The 23,664-nt window shown below is 53.2% G+C and overlaps 3 non-coding genes across 3 annotated transcripts; all 3 read right to left on the reverse strand.

Moving 5' to 3' along the window:
• Nucleotides 1–7,404: 7,404 nt before the first annotated feature.
• LOC132207274 (U2 spliceosomal RNA) lies at nt 7,405–7,595 on the reverse strand. Its single transcript, XR_009443414.1, has one exon. It is a non-coding gene; the product is annotated as a U2 spliceosomal RNA (small nuclear RNA).
• A 7,403-nt stretch (nt 7,596–14,998) lies between these two features.
• On the reverse strand, nt 14,999–15,189 carry LOC132207282 (U2 spliceosomal RNA). Its single transcript, XR_009443417.1, has one exon. It is a non-coding gene; the product is annotated as a U2 spliceosomal RNA (small nuclear RNA).
• Nucleotides 15,190–22,593: 7,404 nt separating this feature from the next.
• On the reverse strand, nt 22,594–22,784 carry LOC132207285 (U2 spliceosomal RNA). Its single transcript, XR_009443420.1, has one exon. It is a non-coding gene; the product is annotated as a U2 spliceosomal RNA (small nuclear RNA).
• Nucleotides 22,785–23,664: the final 880 nt, after the last annotated feature.

The following is a 23,664-nucleotide window of genomic DNA, read 5'->3' on the forward strand; positions in this document are numbered from 1 at the left end:
AACTACAACACCGCGGACTGCGTCAAGTCCTGTTTGTCCTCCGTCTTTTCAACCAGCTTGATTATTTTCAAAGACTTGTACTTCACTGCTGACAGTTCACTATTCCCGCAGTCCTTCCGGGATTTCTAACTACAGCCAAGATCGCTTAACAGCAGTTGCTTCCCGGCCCCCCCACCGCCGTTGTCAGTAAATCACTGCTTCATAGTCATGTAGATCATTGGTATTTCACCAATCAGATGGAACAGCACTGAGCCAACGTCACTTATCACGTGTCTGGCAGGGCGTCTGTGATAAGGCAGCAACCAACTGTGCACAGCTGCACGCATAGAATGAGACATTCAATCAAAGAGCCAGTTCTGACAAAGGGTCACTGGACCCGAAACGTTCATTGTTTTTTTCCTTCACGGATGCCGCCCCTGCTTCTGATGAGAATATTTGGAAGACGCATGGATGCTCACAATCTGCGTCCTATGGCCTTTGGGTCGCCCCAGTCGGCCGAGTGTGTGTACCTGATACTTTGTTACCTATGTTTGTGGACTGTCTGCATTCTGACACCCACCTTGGCAAGGAGGGAATCAGTGGTATTATGCTCCGTACCTGGTGTCACCCAAGACTGGCTGAGGCAGCCCGGTCTCGTACAGCATCTTGTTGGTCATGGGGTGAGATGCTCATCGGGAAAAACACCCTTGCCAGGTGGACCGTTTGAATGCACTCAGCTACATTTTATTGAATTACCGCATGTAAACTGTTATAAATATTGTCTTGTCATTGTAGATGTATTCAGTAGGTGGACAGAGGCTTTCCCAATGACAAACAACAAAGACTCATCAGTAGTAAAACTATTATTCATGGAAATAATACCGAGGTTTGGAGTGCCTCGACAAATTAGTTCAGACAATGGTCCTCACTTTGTGGGAAAGATTAATAAGGAACTGTGTGAGGCGTTACGCATCCAGCAGCAATTCCACTGTGCCTACCAGCCCCGGGCGGCAGGGATAGTGGAAAGAGCTAACAGAACACAAAGCGAAATTGACCAAGCTGATAAGAGACCGGCCTTAACTAATTAAAGGTTTCGCCCCCAGCCTTGTACCACGTGCAAACATGAGAGACCGGCCTTAATTGGTTAAAGATTTTCCACTAGCCTTGTATCACATACGAATAACACCCCACTCTACTACTGGGCTCTCAGCAGCAGGAATAGTCTATGGCTGACCCAGCAGAACACCACGGGATGCCAATACCAGCCCACACAACCAAATTGACCTAAACGTGATGGGAGAAGAAATGCAAAGGTACTTCCGGCAACTAACATCATCTTTAAAGTTTCTCCATTCACAGGTGAAGTGCGCCTTTGGACCGCCTCCGCCGACACCAGACCAAGACCTCAAGATTCAGGATTGGTCTTCGTGGCCGCAGATCAGAGATTTTGTACTTGTCTGGGACCGGGATCGTCCCACGCTTGGACCAAGGTGGAAAGGACCATATCAAGTGCTTCTTCAGACTCTGACAGGTCTTAAACTTAAAGGACAGAATCGCTGGATCCACCTAAGTGACTGCAAACGATGGATTTCCTCAGAGATAATGGGAACTGCAGATGCTGGAGAATCCAAGATAACAAAGTGTGAAGCTGGATGAACACAGCAGGCCCAGCAGCATCTCAGGAGCTCAAAAACTGACGTTTCGGGCCGAGGCCCTTCATCAGAGAGCTTGGATTTCCTCATCAGCTGGCAATTAACCATTGAACTGAGTATTATTCTGCCCATGCATGGCCGGCAGGACAATCTGTTTTATAGAACACACATCCAGCTGCACGGGAATCAGACAGCCTGTTACCCGCTAGCACGGTCTGTAGAAGCGTGATTTGTGGCAACACCAGCCTGGAACCCTAGTCAGCTTTATGAGGTAGAGTATTCTGGTAAACCTTGCCGAGGGGAGAGGTGAACTTGGACGAGGGATGTGCAGGGTAAGTGTGTGGAATTGGTAGTTAATAGCCCCTCTAATTGTGGGGACACTAGACCTAGACATGGGAAGGAAGGGGCTAACTGTACAAATCCCAACAGCTAGTTTTGTTTTAATGGAACTGTGGCTTGTTGTGTGCATGCTCCAGTCACTAATCACCCCCATAATGTTTCCTGGCCCCATCGGTGCGTAAAAGAGAACTTGCACTACTAGAGGAGGACTGTTGAACTGCCCCTGCTTAGAATCTAAGCCAATAACTGGGACCCCGGGCATACAGTGGACTTGTGGGGATTGCAATGGCACCCATGTAGAAACAGACTACGGGTTATTTCCATTTAGCTCCGCAAACTTCCATCCCTATAAGACTCAGTCCTCCTGGCATAGCTATCAAGAAATACGTGAATCTATTACCTGCTACCGGACTAAAAAGGGATTCGCTTTCCTCCTTCACAACTGCCACTCCAACTCTGCCGGTGCTGTCTACTGTTGGGACCATTGGCACCCCCTCACAGTCCCTTGTCCCCAACAAGCACGAACGCGATGGCAAATTGTCACACGCTTCCTGAGCCGGGAGTTTTGCGCTGCATGGTAGAACCCAATTGACTTGGGCTCTTCCTTAGGATACGGCTTCCTGGGAACTGTCAGCTTGGGAGGCTCCCCACGGTGGTGGCCGCAAAACAAAAAAAAATTAAATCGAAATTACCTTGTATGTGGACTCACTGCCCTGGGACACGGCACAATGACGGCATTGGAGGTAGTCAACCAAGAATTAGCCGAACTTCGGCTCTGTGCTCAGCAAACCCGGCACGCAGTGGACTATCAACTGGCTCAGCAAGGAGGAGTATGCACTATTATAGGGGACAAGTGTGTCACCCATGTCACCGGCGAGTCCTATAACATTATCCAGGCTATTCAAGCCATACAGGGGCAGTTGGAACAGTACAGACAGGGACCCCGAACTGGGGAGGCCTTGTTAGGTTGGCTTATGGGCGGTTCTTGGGGCTCATACCTGCTACATGGGTTAGTTCTAGTAGTTATCATAGCTGTCTGCTGTACATTTATGGCATGCCTGAACCCGTGCTGCAGATTTGCATTTGACAAGCTGGCAGCTCCCTTCTCGGCCCCGATATAGGTTATCATGAGATGATAAAAGGAGGGAATGAGATGTTATGGGGATAGCATCCCACTGATTTCTATACTTCTATAAATTAATGTGCTTTATCTGCCTACACATAGGTAAGCAGACACAGCCTTAAAACTTCCTGCCCAACTAGAATTAGGTGTAAAACTTTGTAACTCCTTATCTTCCTACACATCGGCAAGCAGACACTGCCTTCAGCTTCCTGTCTGAATAGAATTGGAGCTAAACTGTGCAAATCTTTATCTTCCTGCACAGGGGGTATGTGAAAACTGTTTCAAGTAAGGTTAAGTGAGGAACGTTTGTAAAGGTGTGTGACTCCTGAAGGAGTTAACTTCTGTCTCTGACAAAGGGGCCAGGGCACTGACCTTGTTCAAGCCAGACACATCGGCAACTTGAAATTACATTCTGTCACGTTAACAACTTGAAATCGCCCCCTGTCGTGGGCTGTCACTTCACGAACAATCGATACTATATCCTGTGATAATGCGAACTGCAGATGCTGGAGAATCCAAGATAATAAAGTGTGGAGCTGGATGAACACAGCAGGCCCAGCAGCATCTCAGGACCACAAAAGCTGACGTTTCGGGCCTAGACCCTTCATCAGAGATACTATATCCTGGTCTTTTATGTTCTTGAAGTAATAATCGTTTTGTATCCTGTCTTTGTCTGTTGTAGTAGTTGTTTCATGTATCATGTCATTGTGAGATGTGGAACTGTTTTATGTATTATGCACTTAGCAAAGTATAAGAAGCAGGGACTGTCCACTGCTCGGAGAGAATTACTTACGAGACGCTGCACTCTGTGTCTTGTTATTGCATCAAGTCCGTGAGGGTCTCCGAAAACAAACCTGACACAACTACTCGGAATGTTCCGCGGCAACGAGGCCAGGCCCATACTTCACAACACCGGGGACAGGTAGAACCTCAGTAAGTAGTGGCACTTGGTGTTTGCGTACTGAGGATCTACGCACAGCTTGTCGCAGCCGCACACAAAGGTAGCCATCAGGGCGAGGGTGGCGTTCGGCACGTCCTTTCCCCCGTTTTCCAGGTCTTTGTACAGTGTCCCTGCAGACACGGTCCATCCTCGACTCCCAAATGAAGAGGAAGATGGCCCGGGTGACCGCAGCGGCTCAGGTCCGGGGAATAGGCCAGGCCTGCGCCACATAGAACAGTACCGAAAGCCCCTCGCACCTGACAACCAGGGTTTTACCCGCGATGGAGGGGGACCGGAGCGTCCACCTGCCCAGCTTCTAACTCAGTTTGGCGATACGCTCCTCCCAAGTCTTAGCGCACGCCCCAGCTCCACCGAACCAAACACCCAGCACCTTCAGGTAGTCTGTCGTGACGGTGAAGGGGATGAAGGAGCGGTCGTCCCAGTTCCCGAAGAACATGGCCTCGCTCTTGCCCCTATTGACTTTAGCACCCGAGGCCAGTTCAATCTGGCCACAGATGTCAAACAGCCTCCTCGCCGACCGGCGATCGGCGCAGAAGACGGCAACGTCGTCCATGTACAGGGAGGTCTTGACCTGCAGGCCTCACGTCCTTCCTGATGGATGCGGCGAAGGGCTCCATACAGCACACGAACAAGGCAGGAGAGAGCGGGCAGCCCTGCCTGACTCCAGATCTGACGGGAAAACTGTCCGATTTCCACCCGTTGATCGAGACTGCGCTAACGATGTTGGCGTAGAGCAGCCGGATCCAATTGCGGATGCCCTCCCCGAACCCCAATTTGGAGAGGACGTCGCTCATGTAAGCATGAGAGACCCTGTCGAAGGCTTTCTCCTGGTCCAGGCTGACGACCACCCTCCTGTCCTGCACGTAGGCGATCGCGTCCCTGATGAGCGCGAGGCTCTCAGCGATCTTCCCGTCCGGCACAGCACAGGTTTGGTCAGGGTGAATCACTGACTCCAGGACAGACCTGACCCGGTTGGCAATGACCTTGGCCAGGATTTTGTAGTCCACGTTCAAGAATGAAACGGGACGCCAATTCTTAATTTCTTCCCTCTCCCCGTTTCTTCTTGTAAACGAGGGCGATGATGCCCTTCCTCATGGACTTACACATTTCCCCTGCCCGAAGTGCACTGTCGTACACCTCCAGCAGGTCCTGGCCGATCAGGTCCCACAGAGCGGAATACAGCTCGACCGGTAAGCCGTCGCTCCCGGGAGTCTTATTCCTCTCCAAGGACTTGAGGGCTCTGGTCAGCTCGTCCAGGGATATCGGCCGATCCAGTCACTCCCTCGTGCCGTCGTCTGAGACCTCCGTGATAGACGACAGGAACGACTCGGAGGCCGTGCTGTCCGTGGGCTTCGTGTCGTACAGTCCGGCATAGAAGGATCTGCTGATCCTCAAAATGTCGGGCCGAGACAACGTCGCCGAGCCGTCGTCCTCCTTCAGCCGGCTAAGCACAGAGCTCTCTTTGTGCACCTTCTGAAAGAAGAAACGCGAGCACGTCTCGTCCTGCTCCACGGAGCGGACCCTGGGCCGGAAGATTATCCGGGAGGCCTCCGCGGCGAAGAGCGAGGCTCGCTGGCCCCTCACCTCGCGGAGGTCCTCCGTCACATCGACCCCCATCGATTGCAGAAGGAGCAGGTTCTGCAATCTTTTCTGGAGTCGCGACAGCTTTCCCCGCCTCTCTCTCGCCTTCCGAACACCCTTGAGGACAAAGGACCTCTTGACGTTCTCCTTCACCGTCTCGCACCAGTCGCCCGGAGACTCAAAGAGAGGTTTCACGGCTCTCCAACCGGCGTACTCCCTCTTGAGCTCCTCGACGCTCCCTGGGGTCGACAGAGTCGTGTTGAGCTTCCACGTCCCTTTGCCGGCCTGCCGGTCGTCCTGTAAGTGACAGTCGGCCAGCAGGAGGCGGTGGTCAGAGAAGAACACCGGCTCGACGCCGGTGGACCTGACCGAGAGCGCTCACGACACAAACACGAAGTCTATCCCTGAGCGGATAGACCCGCCAGGCCGCGACCAGGTGTATCTCCGCTGCGCTCCATCTGCAGGGGTGCTGAAGACTTCGAGCAGCTTGGCGTCCTTCACCGTGTCCATCAGGAATCCGGACGTGACGTCCAGTTTACTCCCCCTGCCCGCTGTCCCACGCCGGATCTTCCGTCTGCATCGATGACGCAGTTGAAGTCTCCGCCTAGGATGACTGGCCTGGACGCAGCCAGCAGGGGTGGAAGCCGCTGCAGGACGGCCAACCGCTCACTCCGTACCGCTGGGGTGTACACGTTGATCAGCCTCAGGGGAGCGTTCCTGCAGGTGACGTCAGCCACTAGGAGGCGCCCGCCCCCCACCCCACCACCTCCTGAACTTGGGAGATGGTGAAGTTGCACCCCCGCAGCAAAATAGCCAGGCCCGAGGAGCGACAGTCGTTATCCGTCCCCACCCCCCACCCGACCAGGCTGAAGGCCCACGGGTCCAGGCGCCCGACCATTTCCCGTACCTGCCGAGGTGCAGTATCCAGCACTGCTGCAGAAACAGGGAGTCTGCCTTAATGTCGATCAGGTAGGCCAACGTGGAGATACATCGAGCTGTAGACTTGACGCTCCGCACGTTAACGTTCGCGATTCGTACCCCGATTGCGAGCAGTAACCGCAGTACTTAGTCCGAGTCCATTCACCCCAAGCTCCGGTCCTTGTGACAGTCCCTGCAACCCCGCTGTACGGGCGAACACCTGGACACTCCCCGGGCTGACGTCACTGTCAGGGTCACGTTCACCGTGTGGAGTCGCCGGGCTTAGGACGCAACTGGGAACATCGGGCTGCGGGTCCTGCTGTTCCTGACATGAAGCTTCGGTGCTCCAAGTCGCCCGGAGCCGTGGTGCGGACCGACCCTCCAGATACCCGGCGTTGGAGGGCTGAGTGTTGGCAGGGCGCACCCGACATCCACGGCTTTCGGGCAGGCGGCCTGCTCCTCTCCTTCTTCTCCCTGGTGACCTTGATCCTCCTCCTTTGATGGCCCTCCCTCTGAGAATCCTCTTCTTGGGAGGAGCTTCTGTAGACGTCCTGCAGCTGCCTCCTCCTCTGTTGCGTTGTCGCGGTGCGAAGGCTTGACGGGGCTTTCTTTTCCTGGTATTTGCTGTGACGGTTTTCCACCGCCCTGACTCGGTGGTGGCCTCCTCCTCCACCAGAATGAGCGGCGTGGACATAGCCAGTAGGAATAGAAGCTGCTGCAGGACGGCTGACCGCGCTCTCTTTCCGACTGGGGGGGGGGGGGGAAACGTACGTATCAATTAGTCTGAGAGGAGCACTCCTGGATGTGATATGTATACCTGAAGATAACATTCTGTTTTTAGACTTGCAAATGAGGGGTGCACCGTTCCTGGAAGTACTGCAATACCAGGTCGATGCGTGGAGTGGACGGAGCAAGCCCCTATTCCATCTCCCTGCTCCAAAAATCAATTTAATATATGGTCCCCAGATAAGGGACGTATCAGATATTAAACTGATAAGAACAGATACTACACTTGATCTTAGCCAAAAGGCCGAGAAGCGATAACTACAACACCGCGGACTGCGTCAAGTCCTGTTTGTCCTCCGTCTTTTCAACCAGCTTGATTATTTTCAAAGACTTGTACTTCACTGCTGACAGTTCACTATTCCCGCAGTCCTTCCGGGATTTCTAACTACAGCCAAGATCGCTTAACAGCAGTTGCTTCCCGGCCCCCCCACCGCCGTTGTCAGTAAATCACTGCTTCATAGTCATGTAGATCATTGGTATTTCACCAATCAGATGGAACAGCACTGAGCCAACGTCACTTATCACGTGTCTGGCAGGGCGTCTGTGATAAGGCAGCAACCAACTGTGCACAGCTGCACGCATAGAATGAGACATTCAATCAAAGAGCCAGTTCTGACAAAGGGTCACTGGACCCGAAACGTTCATTGTTTTTTTCCTTCACGGATGCCGCCCCTGCTTCTGATGAGAATATTTGGAAGACGCATGGATGCTCACAATCTGCGTCCTATGGCCTTTGGGTCGCCCCAGTCGGCCGAGTGTGTGTACCTGATACTTTGTTACCTATGTTTGTGGACTGTCTGCATTCTGACACCCACCTTGGCAAGGAGGGAATCAGTGGTATTATGCTCCGTACCTGGTGTCACCCAAGACTGGCTGAGGCAGCCCGGTCTCGTACAGCATCTTGTTGGTCATGGGGTGAGATGCTCATCGGGAAAAACACCCTTGCCAGGTGGACCGTTTGAATGCACTCAGCTACATTTTATTGAATTACCGCATGTAAACTGTTATAAATATTGTCTTGTCATTGTAGATGTATTCAGTAGGTGGACAGAGGCTTTCCCAATGACAAACAACAAAGACTCATCAGTAGTAAAACTATTATTCATGGAAATAATACCGAGGTTTGGAGTGCCTCGACAAATTAGTTCAGACAATGGTCCTCACTTTGTGGGAAAGATTAATAAGGAACTGTGTGAGGCGTTACGCATCCAGCAGCAATTCCACTGTGCCTACCAGCCCCGGGCGGCAGGGATAGTGGAAAGAGCTAACAGAACACAAAGCGAAATTGACCAAGCTGATAAGAGACCGGCCTTAACTAATTAAAGGTTTCGCCCCCAGCCTTGTACCACGTGCAAACATGAGAGACCGGCCTTAATTGGTTAAAGATTTTCCACTAGCCTTGTATCACATACGAATAACACCCCACTCTACTACTGGGCTCTCAGCAGCAGGAATAGTCTATGGCTGACCCAGCAGAACACCACGGGATGCCAATACCAGCCCACACAACCAAATTGACCTAAACGTGATGGGAGAAGAAATGCAAAGGTACTTCCGGCAACTAACATCATCTTTAAAGTTTCTCCATTCACAGGTGAAGTGCGCCTTTGGACCGCCTCCGCCGACACCAGACCAAGACCTCAAGATTCAGGATTGGTCTTCGTGGCCGCAGATCAGAGATTTTGTACTTGTCTGGGACCGGGATCGTCCCACGCTTGGACCAAGGTGGAAAGGACCATATCAAGTGCTTCTTCAGACTCTGACAGGTCTTAAACTTAAAGGACAGAATCGCTGGATCCACCTAAGTGACTGCAAACGATGGATTTCCTCAGAGATAATGGGAACTGCAGATGCTGGAGAATCCAAGATAACAAAGTGTGAAGCTGGATGAACACAGCAGGCCCAGCAGCATCTCAGGAGCTCAAAAACTGACGTTTCGGGCCGAGGCCCTTCATCAGAGAGCTTGGATTTCCTCATCAGCTGGCAATTAACCATTGAACTGAGTATTATTCTGCCCATGCATGGCCGGCAGGACAATCTGTTTTATAGAACACACATCCAGCTGCACGGGAATCAGACAGCGTGTTACCCGCTAGCACGGTCTGTAGAAGCGTGATTTGTGGCAACACCAGCCTGGAACCCTAGTCAGCTTTATGAGGTAGAGTATTCTGGTAAACCTTGCCGAGGGGAGAGGTGAACTTGGACGAGGGATGTGCAGGGTAAGTGTGTGGAATTGGTAGTTAATAGCCCCTCTAATTGTGGGGACACTAGACCTAGACATGGGAAGGAAGGGGCTAACTGTACAAATCCCAACAGCTAGTTTTGTTTTAATGGAACTGTGGCTTGTTGTGTGCATGCTCCAGTCACTAATCACCCCCATAATGTTTCCTGGCCCCATCGGTGCGTAAAAGAGAACTTGCACTACTAGAGGAGGACTGTTGAACTGCCCCTGCTTAGAATCTAAGCCAATAACTGGGACCCCGGGCATACAGTGGACTTGTGGGGATTGCAATGGCACCCATGTAGAAACAGACTACGGGTTATTTCCATTTAGCTCCGCAAACTTCCATCCCTATAAGACTCAGTCCTCCTGGCATAGCTATCAAGAAATACGTGAATCTATTACCTGCTACCGGACTAAAAAGGGATTCGCTTTCCTCCTTCACAACTGCCACTCCAACTCTGCCGGTGCTGTCTACTGTTGGGACCATTGGCACCCCCTCACAGTCCCTTGTCCCCAACAAGCACGAACGCGATGGCAAATTGTCACACGCTTCCTGAGCCGGGAGTTTTGCGCTGCATGGTAGAACCCAATTGACTTGGGCTCTTCCTTAGGATACGGCTTCCTGGGAACTGTCAGCTTGGGAGGCTCCCCACGGTGGTGGCCGCAAAACAAAAAAAAATTAAATCGAAATTACCTTGTATGTGGACTCACTGCCCTGGGACACGGCACAATGACGGCATTGGAGGTAGTCAACCAAGAATTAGCCGAACTTCGGCTCTGTGCTCAGCAAACCCGGCACGCAGTGGACTATCAACTGGCTCAGCAAGGAGGAGTATGCACTATTATAGGGGACAAGTGTGTCACCCATGTCACCGGCGAGTCCTATAACATTATCCAGGCTATTCAAGCCATACAGGGGCAGTTGGAACAGTACAGACAGGGACCCCGAACTGGGGAGGCCTTGTTAGGTTGGCTTATGGGCGGTTCTTGGGGCTCATACCTGCTACATGGGTTAGTTCTAGTAGTTATCATAGCTGTCTGCTGTACATTTATGGCATGCCTGAACCCGTGCTGCAGATTTGCATTTGACAAGCTGGCAGCTCCCTTCTCGGCCCCGATATAGGTTATCATGAGATGATAAAAGGAGGGAATGAGATGTTATGGGGATAGCATCCCACTGATTTCTATACTTCTATAAATTAATGTGCTTTATCTGCCTACACATAGGTAAGCAGACACAGCCTTAAAACTTCCTGCCCAACTAGAATTAGGTGTAAAACTTTGTAACTCCTTATCTTCCTACACATCGGCAAGCAGACACTGCCTTCAGCTTCCTGTCTGAATAGAATTGGAGCTAAACTGTGCAAATCTTTATCTTCCTGCACAGGGGGTATGTGAAAACTGTTTCAAGTAAGGTTAAGTGAGGAACGTTTGTAAAGGTGTGTGACTCCTGAAGGAGTTAACTTCTGTCTCTGACAAAGGGGCCAGGGCACTGACCTTGTTCAAGCCAGACACATCGGCAACTTGAAATTACATTCTGTCACGTTAACAACTTGAAATCGCCCCCTGTCGTGGGCTGTCACTTCACGAACAATCGATACTATATCCTGTGATAATGCGAACTGCAGATGCTGGAGAATCCAAGATAATAAAGTGTGGAGCTGGATGAACACAGCAGGCCCAGCAGCATCTCAGGACCACAAAAGCTGACGTTTCGGGCCTAGACCCTTCATCAGAGATACTATATCCTGGTCTTTTATGTTCTTGAAGTAATAATCGTTTTGTATCCTGTCTTTGTCTGTTGTAGTAGTTGTTTCATGTATCATGTCATTGTGAGATGTGGAACTGTTTTATGTATTATGCACTTAGCAAAGTATAAGAAGCAGGGACTGTCCACTGCTCGGAGAGAATTACTTACGAGACGCTGCACTCTGTGTCTTGTTATTGCATCAAGTCCGTGAGGGTCTCCGAAAACAAACCTGACACAACTACTCGGAATGTTCCGCGGCAACGAGGCCAGGCCCATACTTCACAACACCGGGGACAGGTAGAACCTCAGTAAGTAGTGGCACTTGGTGTTTGCGTACTGAGGATCTACGCACAGCTTGTCGCAGCCGCACACAAAGGTAGCCATCAGGGCGAGGGTGGCGTTCGGCACGTCCTTTCCCCCGTTTTCCAGGTCTTTGTACAGTGTCCCTGCAGACACGGTCCATCCTCGACTCCCAAATGAAGAGGAAGATGGCCCGGGTGACCGCAGCGGCTCAGGTCCGGGGAATAGGCCAGGCCTGCGCCACATACAACAGTACCGAAAGCCCCTCGCACCTGACAACCAGGGTTTTACCCGCGATGGAGGGGGACCGGAGCGTCCACCTGCCCAGCTTCTAACTCAGTTTGGCGATACGCTCCTCCCAAGTCTTAGCGCACGCCCCAGCTCCACCGAACCAAACACCCAGCACCTTCAGGTAGTCTGTCGTGACGGTGAAGGGGATGAAGGAGCGGTCGTCCCAGTTCCCGAAGAACATGGCCTCGCTCTTGCCCCTATTGACTTTAGCACCCGAGGCCAGTTCAATCTGGCCACAGATGTCAAACAGCCTCCTCGCCGACCGGCGATCGGCGCAGAAGACGGCAACGTCGTCCATGTACAGGGAGGTCTTGACCTGCAGGCCTCACGTCCTTCCTGATGGATGCGGCGAAGGGCTCCATACAGCACACGAACAAGGCAGGAGAGAGCGGGCAGCCCTGCCTGACTCCAGATCTGACGGGAAAACTGTCCGATTTCCACCCGTTGATCGAGACTGCGCTAACGATGTTGGCGTAGAGCAGCCGGATCCAATTGCGGATGCCCTCCCCGAACCCCAATTTGGAGAGGACGTCGCTCATGTAAGCATGAGAGACCCTGTCGAAGGCTTTCTCCTGGTCCAGGCTGACGACCACCCTCCTGTCCTGCACGTAGGCGATCGCGTCCCTGATGAGCGCGAGGCTCTCAGCGATCTTCCCGTCCGGCACAGCACAGGTTTGGTCAGGGTGAATCACTGACTCCAGGACAGACCTGACCCGGTTGGCAATGACCTTGGCCAGGATTTTGTAGTCCACGTTCAAGAATGAAACGGGACGCCAATTCTTAATTTCTTCCCTCTCCCCGTTTCTTCTTGTAAACGAGGGCGATGATGCCCTTCCTCATGGACTTACACATTTCCCCTGCCCGAAGTGCACTGTCGTACACCTCCAGCAGGTCCTGGCCGATCAGGTCCCACAGAGCGGAATACAGCTCGACCGGTAAGCCGTCGCTCCCGGGAGTCTTATTCCTCTCCAAGGACTTGAGGGCTCTGGTCAGCTCGTCCAGGGATATCGGCCGATCCAGTCACTCCCTCGTGCCGTCGTCTGAGACCTCCGTGATAGACGACAGGAACGACTCGGAGGCCGTGCTGTCCGTGGGCTTCGTGTCGTACAGTCCGGCATAGAAGGATCTGCTGATCCTCAAAATGTCGGGCCGAGACAACGTCGCCGAGCCGTCGTCCTCCTTCAGCCGGCTAAGCACAGAGCTCTCTTTGTGCACCTTCTGAAAGAAGAAACGCGAGCACGTCTCGTCCTGCTCCACGGAGCGGACCCTGGGCCGGAAGATTATCCGGGAGGCCTCCGCGGCGAAGAGCGAGGCTCGCTGGCCCCTCACCTCGCGGAGGTCCTCCGTCACATCGACCCCCATCGATTGCAGAAGGAGCAGGTCCTGCAATCTTTTCTGGAGTCGCGACAGCTTTCCCCGCCTCTCTCTCGCCTTCCGAACACCCTTGAGGACAAAGGACCTCTTGACGTTCTCCTTCACCGTCTCGCACCAGTCGCCCGGAGACTCAAAGAGAGGTTTCACGGTTCTCCAACCGGCGTACTCCCTCTTGAGCTCCTCGACGCTCCCTGGGGTCGACAGAGTCGTGTTGAGCTTCCACGTCCCTTTGCCGGCCTGCCGGTCGTCCTGTAAGTGACAGTCGGCCAGCAGGAGGCGGTGGTCAGAGAAGAACACCGGCTCGACGCCGGTGGACCTGACCGAGAGCGCTCACGACACAAACACGAAGTCTATCCCTGAGCGGATAGACCCGCCTGGCCGCGACCAGGTGTATCTCCGCTGCGCTCCATCTGCAGGGGTGCTGAAGACTTCGAGCAGCTTGGCGTCCTTCACCGTGTCCATCAGGAATCCGGACGTGACGTCCAGTTTACTCCCCCTGCCCGCTGTCCCACGCCGGATCTTCCGTCTGCATCGATGACGCAGTTGAAGTCTCCGCCTAGGATGACTGGCCTGGACGCAGCCAGCAGGGGTGGAAGCCGCTGCAGGACGGCCAACCGCTCACTCCGTACCGCTGGGGTGTACACGTTGATCAGCCTCAGGGGAGCGTTCCTGCAGGTGACGTCAGCCACTAGGAGGTGCCCGCCCCCCACCCCACCACCTCCTGAACTTGGGAGATGGTGAAGTTGCACCCCCGCAGCAAAATAGCCAGGCCCGAGGAGCGACAGTCGTTATCCGTCCCCACCCCCCACCCGACCAGGCTGAAGGCCCACGGGTCCAGGCGCCCGACCATTTCCCGTACCTGCCGAGGTGCAGTATCCAGCACTGCTGCAGAAACAGGGAGTCTGCCTTAATGTCGATCAGGTAGGCCAACGTGGAGATACATCGAGCTGTAGACTTGACGCTCCGCACGTTAACGTTCGCGATTCGTACCCCGATTGCGAGCAGTAACCGCAGTACTTAGTCCGAGTCCATTCACCCCAAGCTCCGGTCCTTGTGACAGTCCCTGCAACCCCGCTGTACGGGCGAACACCTGGACACTCCCCGGGCTGACGTCACTGTCAGGGTCACGTTCACCGTGTGGAGTCGCCGGGCTTAGGACGCAACTGGGAACATCGGGCTGCGGGTCCTGCTGTTCCCTGTTCCTGACATGAAGCTTCGGTGCTCCAAGTCGCCCGGAGCCGTGGTGCGGACCGACCCTCCAGATACCCGGCGTTGGAGGGCTGAGTGTTGGCAGGGCGCACCCGACATCCACGGCTTTCGGGCAGGCGGCCTGCTCCTCTCCTTCTTCTCCCAGGTGACCTTGATCCTCCTCCTTTGATGGCCCTCCCTCTGAGAATCCTCTTCTTGGGAGGAGCTTCTGTAGGCGTCCTGCAGCTGCCTCCTCCTCTGTTGCGTTGTCGCGGTGCGAAGGCTTGACGGGGCTTTCTTTTCCTGGTATTTGCTGTGACGGTTTTCCACCGCCCTGACTCGGTGGTGGCCTCCTCCTCCACCAGAATGAGCGGCGTGGACATAGCCAGTAGGAATAGAAGCTGCTGCAGGACGGCTGACCGCGCTCTCTTTCCGACTGGGGGGGGGCGTACGTATCAATTAGTCTGAGAGGAGCACTCCTGGATGTGATATGTATACCTGAAGATAACATTCTGTTTTTAGACTTGCAAATGAGGGGTGCACCGTTCCTGGAAGTACTGCAATACCAGGTCGATGCGTGGAGTGGACGGAGCAAGCCCCTATTCCATCTCCCTGCTCCAAAAATCAATTTAATATATGGTCCCCAGATAAGGGACGTATCAGATATTAAACTGATAAGAACAGATACTACACTTGATCTTAGCCAAAAGGCCGAGAAGCGATAACTACAACACCGCGGACTGCGTCAAGTCCTGTTTGTCCTCCGTCTTTTCAACCAGCTTGATTATTTTCAAAGACTTGTACTTCACTGCTGACAGTTCACTATTCCCGCAGTCCTTCCGGGATTTCTAACTACAGCCAAGATCGCTTAACAGCAGTTGCTTCCCGGCCCCCCCACCGCCGTTGTCAGTAAATCGCTGCTTCATAGTCATGTAGATCATTGGTATTTCACCAATCAGATGGAACAGCACTGAGCCAACGTCACTTATCACGTGTCTGGCAGGGCGTCTGTGATAAGGCAGCAACCAACTGTGCACAGCTGCACGCATAGAATGAGACATTCAATCAAAGAGCCAGTTCTGACAAAGGGTCACTGGACCCGAAACGTTCATTGTTTTTTTCCTTCACGGATGCCGCCCCTGCTTCTGATGAGAATATTTGGAAGGCGCATGGATGCTCACAATCTGCGTCCTATGGCCTTTGGGTCGCTCCAGTCGGCCGAGTGTGTGTACCTGATACTTTGTTACCTATGTTTGTGGACTGTCTGCATTCTGACACCCACCTTGGCAAGGAGGGAATCAGTGGTATTATGCTCCGTACCTGGTGACACCCAAGACTGGCTGAGGCAGCCCGGTCTCGTACAGCATCTTGTTGGTCATGGGGTGAGATGCTCATCGGGAAAAACACCCTTGCCAGGTGGACCGTTTGAATGCACTCAGCTACATTTTATTGAATTACCGCATGTAAACTGTTATAAATATTGTCTTGTCATTGTAGATGTATTCAGTAGGTGGACAGAGGCTTTCCCAATGACAAACAACAAAGACTCATCAGTAGTAAAACTATTATTCATGGAAATAATACCGAGGTTTGGAGTGCCTCGACAAATTAGTTCAGACAATGGTCCTCACTTTGTGGGAAAGATTAATAAGGAACTGTGTGAGGCGTTACGCATCCAGCAGCAATTCCACTGTGCCTACCAGCCCCGGGCGGCAGGGATAGTGGAAAGAGCTAACAGAACACAAAGCGAAATTGACCAAGCTGATAAGAGACCGGCCTTAACTAATTAAAGGTTTCGCCCCCAGCCTTGTACCACGTGCAAACATGAGAGACCGGCCTTAATTGGTTAAAGATTTTCCACTAGCCTTGTATCACATACGAATAACACCCCACTCTACTACTGGGCTCTCAGCAGCAGGAATAGTCTATGGCTGACCCAGCAGAACACCACGGGATGCCAATACCAGCCCACACAACCAAATTGACCTAAACGTGATGGGAGAAGAAATGCAAAGGTACTTCCGGCAACTAACATCATCTTTAAAGTTTCTCCATTCACAGGTGAAGTGCGCCTTTGGACCGCCTCCGCCGACACCAGACCAAGACCTCAAGATTCAGGATTGATCTTCGTGGCCGCAGATCAGAGATTTTGTACTTGTCTGGGACCGGGATCGTCCCACGCTTGGACCAAGGTGGAAAGGACCATATCAAGTGCTTCTTCAGACTCTGACAGGTCTTAAACTTAAAGGACAGAATCGCTGGATCCACCTAAGTGACTGCAAACGATGGATTTCCTCAGAGATAATGGGAACTGCAGATGCTGGAGAATCCAAGATAACAAAGTGTGAAGCTGGATGAACACAGCAGGCCCAGCAGCATCTCAGGAGCTCAAAAACTGACGTTTCGGGCCAAGGCCCTTCATCAGAGAGCTTGGATTTCCTCATCAGCTGGCAATTAACCATTGAACTGAGTATTATTCTGCCCATGCATGGCCGGCAGGACAATCTGTTTTATAGAACACACATCCAGCTGCACGGGAATCAGACAGCGTGTTACCCGCTAGCACGGTCTGTAGAAGCGTGATTTGTGGCAACACCAGCCTGGAACCCTAGTCAGCTTTATGAGGTAGAGTATTCTGGTAAACCTTGCCGAGGGGAGAGGTGAACTTGGACGAGGGATGTGCAGGGTAAGTGTGTGGAATTGGTAGTTAATAGCCCCTCTAATTGTGGGGACACTAGACCTAGACATGGGAAGGAAGGGGCTAACTGTACAAATCCCAACAGCTAGTTTTGTTTTAATGGAACTGTGGCTTGTTGTGTGCATGCTCCAGTCACTAATCACCCCCATAATGTTTCCTGGCCCCATCGGTGCGTAAAAGAGAACTTGCACTACTAGAGGAGGACTGTTGAACTGCCCCTGCTTAGAATCTAAGCCAATAACTGGGACCCCGGGCATACAGTGGACTTGTGGGGATTGCAATGGCACCCATGTAGAAACAGACTACGGGTTATTTCCATTTAGCTCCGCAAACTTCCATCCCTATAAGACTCAGTCCTCCTGGCATAGCTATCAAGAAATACGTGAATCTATTACCTGCTACCGGACTAAAAAGGGATTCGCTTTCCTCCTTCACAACTGCCACTCCAACTCTGCCGGTGCTGTCTACTGTTGGGACCATTGGCACCCCCTCACAGTCCCTTGTCCCCAACAAGCACGAACGCGATGGCAAATTGTCACACGCTTCCTGAGCCGGGAGTTTTGCGCTGCATGGTAGAACCCAATTGACTTGGGCTCTTCCTTAGGATACGGCTTCCTGGGAACTGTCAGCTTGGGAGGCTCCCCACGGTGGTGGCCGCAAAACAAAAAAAAATTAAATCGAAATTACCTTGTATGTGGACTCACTGCCCTGGGACACGGCACAATGACGGCATTGGAGGTAGTCAACCAAGAATTAGCCGAACTTCGGCTCTGTGCTCAGCAAACCCGGCACGCAGTGGACTATCAACTGGCTCAGCAAGGAGGAGTATGCACTATTATAGGGGACAAGTGTGTCACCCATGTCACCGGCGAGTCCTATAACATTATCCAGGCTATTCAAGCCATACAGGGGCAGTTGGAACAGTACAGACAGGGACCCCGAACTGGGGAGGCCTTGTTAGGTTGGCTTATGGGCGGTTCTTGGGGCTCATACCTGCTACATGGGTTAGTTCTAGTAGTTATCATAGCTGTCTGCTGTACATTTATGGCATGCCTGAACCCGTGCTGCAGATTTGCATTTGACAAGCTGGCAGCTCCCTTCTCGGCCCCGATATAGGTTATCATGAGATGATAAAAGGAGGGAATGAGATGTTATGGGGATAGCATCCCACTGATTTCTATACTTCTATAAATTAATGTGCTTTATCTGCCTACACATAGGTAAGCAGACACAGCCTTAAAACTTCCTGCCCAACTAGAATTAGGTGTAAAACTTTGTAACTCCTTATCTTCCTACACATCGGCAAGCAGACACTGCCTTCAGCTTCCTGTCTGAATAGAATTGGAGCTAAACTGTGCAAATCTTTATCTTCCTGCACAGGGGGTATGTGAAAACTGTTTCAAGTAAGGTTAAGTGAGGAACGTTTGTAAAGGTGTGTGACTCCTGAAGGAGTTAACTTCTGTCTCTGACAAAGGGGCCAGGGCACTGACCTTGTTCAAGCCAGACACATCGGCAACTTGAAATTACATTCTGTCACGTTAACAACTTGAAATCGCCCCCTGTCGTGGGCTGTCACTTCACGAACAATCGATACTATATCCTGTGATAATGCGAACTGCAGATGCTGGAGAATCCAAGATAATAAAGTGTGGAGCTGGATGAACACAGCAGGCCCAGCAGCATCTCAGGACCACAAAAGCTGACGTTTCGGGCCTAGACCCTTCATCAGAGATACTATATCCTGGTCTTTTATGTTCTTGAAGTAATAATCGTTTTGTATCCTGTCTTTGTCTGTTGTAGTAGTTGTTTCATGTATCATGTCATTGTGAGATGTGGAACTGTTTTATGTATTATGCACTTAGCAAAGTATAAGAAGCAGGGACTGTCCACTGCTCGGAGAGAATTACTTACGAGACGCTGCACTCTGTGTCTTGTTATTGCATCAAGTCCGTGAGGGTCTCCGAAAACAAACCTGACACAACTACTCGGAATGTTCCGCGGCAACGAGGCCAGGCCCATACTTCACAACACCGGGGACAGGTAGAACCTCAGTAAGTAGTGGCACTTGGTGTTTGCGTACTGAGGATCTACGCACAGCTTGTCGCAGCCGCACACAAAGGTAGCCATCAGGGCGAGGGTGGCGTTCGGCACGTCCTTTCCCCCGTTTTCCAGGTCTTTGTACAGTGTCCCTGCAGACACGGTCCATCCTCGACTCCCAAATGAAGAGGAAGATGGCCCGGGTGACCGCAGCGGCTCAGGTCCGGGGAATAGGCCAGGCCTGCGCCACATACAACAGTACCGAAAGCCCCTCGCACCTGACAACCAGGGTTTTACCCGCGATGGAGGGGGACCGGAGCGTCCACCTGCCCAGCTTCTAACTCAGTTTGGCGATACGCTCCTCCCAAGTCTTAGCGCACGCCCCAGCTCCACCGAACCAAACACCCAGCACCTTCAGGTAGTCTGTCGTGACGGTGAAGGGGATGAAGGAGCGGTCGTCCCAGTTCCCGAAGAACATGGCCTCGCTCTTGCCCCTATTGACTTTAGCACCCGAGGCCAGTTCAATCTGGCCACAGATGTCAAACAGCCTCCTCGCCGACCGGCGATCGGCGCAGAAGACGGCAACGTCGTCCATGTACAGGGAGGTCTTGACCTGCAGGCCTCACGTCCTTCCTGATGGATGCGGCGAAGGGCTCCATACAGCACACGAACAAGGCAGGAGAGAGCGGGCAGCCCTGCCTGACTCCAGATCTGACGGGAAAACTGTCCGATTTCCACCCGTTGATCGAGACTGCGCTAACGATGTTGGCGTAGAGCAGTCGGATCCAATTGCGGATGCCCTCCCCGAACCCCAATTTGGAGAGGACGTCCCTCATGTAAGCATGAGAGACCCTGTCGAAGGCTTTCTCCTGGTCCAGGCTGACGACCACCCTCCTGTCCTGCACGTAGGCGATCGCGTCCCTGATGAGCGCGAGGCTCTCAGCGATCTTCCCGCCCGGCACAGCACAGGTTTGGTCAGGGTGAATCACTGACTCCAGGACAGACCTGACCCGGTTGGCAATGACCTTGGCCAGGATTTTGTAGTCCACGTTCAAGAATGAAACGGGACGCCAATTCTTAATTTCTTCCCTCTCCCCGTTTCTTCTTGTAAACGAGGGCGATGATGCCCTTCCTCATGGACTTACACATTTCCCCTGCCCGAAGTGCACTGTCGTACACCTCCAGCAGGTCCTGGCCGATCAGGTCCCACAGAGCGGAATACAGCTCGACCGGTAAGCCGTCGCTCCCGGGAGTCTTATTCCTCTCCAAGGACTTGAGGGCTCTGGTCAGCTCGTCCAGGGATATCGGCCGATCCAGTCACTCCCTCGTGCCGTCGTCTGAGACCTCCGTGATAGACGACAGGAACGACTCGGAGGCCGTGCTGTCCGTGGGCTTCGTGTCGTACAGTCCGGCATAGAAGGATCTGCTGATCCTCAAAATGTCGGGCCGAGACAACGTCGCCGAGCCGTCGTCCTCCTTCAGCCGGCTAAGCACAGAGCTCTCTTTGTGCACCTTCTGAAAGAAGAAACGCGAGCACGTCTCGTCCTGCTCCACGGAGCGGACCCTGGGCCGGAAGATTATCCGGGAGGCCTCCGCGGCGAAGAGCGAGGCTCGCTGGCCCCTCACCTCGCGGAGGTCCTCCGTCACATCGACCCCCATCGATTGCAGAAGGAGCAGGTCCTGCAATCTTTTCTGGAGTCGCGACAGCTTTCCCCGCCTCTCTCTCGCCTTCCGAACACCCTTGAGGACAAAGGACCTCTTGACGTTCTCCTTCACCGTCTCGCACCAGTCGCCCGGAGACTCAAAGAGAGGTTTCACGGTTCTCCAACCGGCGTACTCCCTCTTGAGCTCCTCGACGCTCCCTGGGGTCGACAGAGTCGTGTTGAGCTTCCACGTCCCTTTGCCGGCCTGCCGGTCGTCCTGTAAGTGACAGTCGGCCAGCAGGAGGCGGTGGTCAGAGAAGAACACCGGCTCGACGCCGGTGGACCTGACCGAGAGCGCTCACGACACAAACACGAAGTCTATCCCTGAGCGGATAGACCCGCCTGGCCGCGACCAGGTGTATCTCCGCTGCGCTCCATCTGCAGGGGTGCTGAAGACTTCGAGCAGCTTGGCGTCCTTCACCGTGTCCATCAGGAATCTGGACGTGACGTCCAGTTTACTCCCCCTGCCCGCTGTCCCACGCCGGATCTTCCGTCTGCATCGATGACGCAGTTGAAGTCTCCGCCTAGGGTGACTGGCCTGGACGCAGCCAGCAGGGGTGGAAGCCGCTGCAGGACGGCCAACCGCTCACTCCGTACCGCTGGGGTGTACACGTTGATCAGCCTCAGGGGAGCGTTCCTGCAGGTGACGTCAGCCACTAGGAGGCGCCCGCCCCCCACCCCACCACCTCCTGAACTTGGGAGATGGTGAAGTTGCACCCCCGCAGCAAAATAGCCAGGCCCGAGGAGCGACAGTCGTTATCCGTCCCCACCCCCCACCCGACCAGGCTGAAGGCCCACGGGTCCAGGCGCCCGACCATTTCCCGTACCTGCCGAGGTGCAGTATCCAGCACTGCTGCAGAAACAGGGAGTCTGCCTTAATGTCGATCAGGTAGGCCAACGTGGAGATACATCGAGCTGTAGACTTGACGCTCCGCACGTTAACGTTCGCGATTCGTACCCCGATTGCGAGCAGTAACCGCAGTACTTAGTCCGAGTCCATTCACCCCAAGCTCCGGTCCTTGTGACAGTCCCTGCAACCCCGCTGTACGGGCGAACACCTGGACACTCCCCGGGCTGACGTCACTGTCAGGGTCACGTTCACCGTGTGGAGTCGCCGGGCTTAGGACGCAACTGGGAACATCGGGCTGCGGGTCCTGCTGTTCCCTGTTCCTGACATGAAGCTTCGGTGCTCCAAGTCGCCCGGAGCCGTGGTGCGGACCGACCCTCCAGATACCCGGCGTTGGAGGGCTGAGTGTTGGCAGGGCGCACCCGACATCCACGGCTTTCGGGCAGGCGGCCTGCTCCTCTCCTTCTTCTCCCTGGTGACCTTGATCCTCCTCCTTTGACGGCCCTCCCTCTGAGAATCCTCTTCTTGGGAGGAGCTTCTGTAGGCGTCCTGCAGCTGCCTCCTCCTCTGTTGCGTTGTCGCGGTGCGAAGGCTTGACGGGGCTTTCTTTTCCTGGTATTTGCTGTGACGGTTTTCCACCGCCCTGACTCGGTGGTGGCCTCCTCCTCCACCAGAATGAGCGGCGTGGACATAGCCAGTAGGAATAGAAGCTGCTGCAGGACGGCTGACCGCGCTCTCTTTCCGACTGGGGGGGGGGCGTACGTATCAATTAGTCTGAGAGGAGCACTCCTGGATGTGATATGTATACCTGAAGATAACATTCTGTTTTTAGACTTGCAAATGAGGGGTGCACCGTTCCTGGAAGTACTGCAATACCAGGTCGATGCGTGGAGTGGACGGAGCAAGCCCCTATTCCATCTCCCTGCTCCAAAAATCAATTTAATATATGGTCCCCAGATAAGGGACGTATCAGATATTAAACTGATAAGAACAGATACTACACTTGATCTTAGCCAAAAGGCCGAGAAGCGATAACTACAACACCGCGGACTGCGTCAAGTCCTGTTTGTCCTCCGTCTTTTCAACCAGCTTGATTATTTTCAAAGACTTGTACTTCACTGCTGACAGTTCACTATTCCCGCAGTCCTTCCGGGATTTCTAACTACAGCCAAGATCGCTTAACAGCAGTTGCTTCCCGGCCCCCCCACCGCCGTTGTCAGTAAATCGCTGCTTCATAGTCATGTAGATCATTGGTATTTCACCAATCAGATGGAACAGCACTGAGCCAACGTCACTTATCACGTGTCTGGCAGGGCGTCTGTGATAAGGCAGCAACCAACTGTGCACAGCTGCACGCATAGAATGAGACATTCAATCAAAGAGCCAGTTCTGACAAAGGGTCACTGGACCCGAAACGTTCATTGTTTTTTTCCTTCACAGATGCTGCCATGCCTGCTGAGCTCTTCCAGCAATTTCTGTTCTGTTTCCTGATTTACAACATCCGCAGCACTTTCGTTTTTGATATGAATGATACAGCCAGCCTGCCGTGCCTGCATCAGCTCTCTGCGCGAGCAACTTCCCTACTCCCGCTCGCCCTCCCGCAAATGTTCTCTCTTCAGATCGTTACCTAACTCTCTTACGAAAGCCACAATTCAATCTGCCTCCAGCACCCTCTCAGGCAGTGCACTGCATGTTCGAACCACTCGCCGAAGATGCTCACGCCTAGGACACCACCTCATTGAAATGTGACACTTGGACAGGAATCCCTGCAGTGCAGCCAATTAAGCGAACTGATTCTGCCACGACCCTCTGAACAGCATCCCACTCTCTCCCTGTAACCATCATTGCATCCACCTAGCCTACACATCCCTAGACACAATGGCCAATCCACCTCATCTGCGCTTCTTTGGACT

The sequence above is a fragment of the Stegostoma tigrinum genome, chromosome 2, assembly GCF_030684315.1.
Source record: "Stegostoma tigrinum isolate sSteTig4 chromosome 2, sSteTig4.hap1, whole genome shotgun sequence".
Classification (NCBI taxonomy): domain Eukaryota; kingdom Metazoa; phylum Chordata; class Chondrichthyes; order Orectolobiformes; family Stegostomatidae; genus Stegostoma; species Stegostoma tigrinum.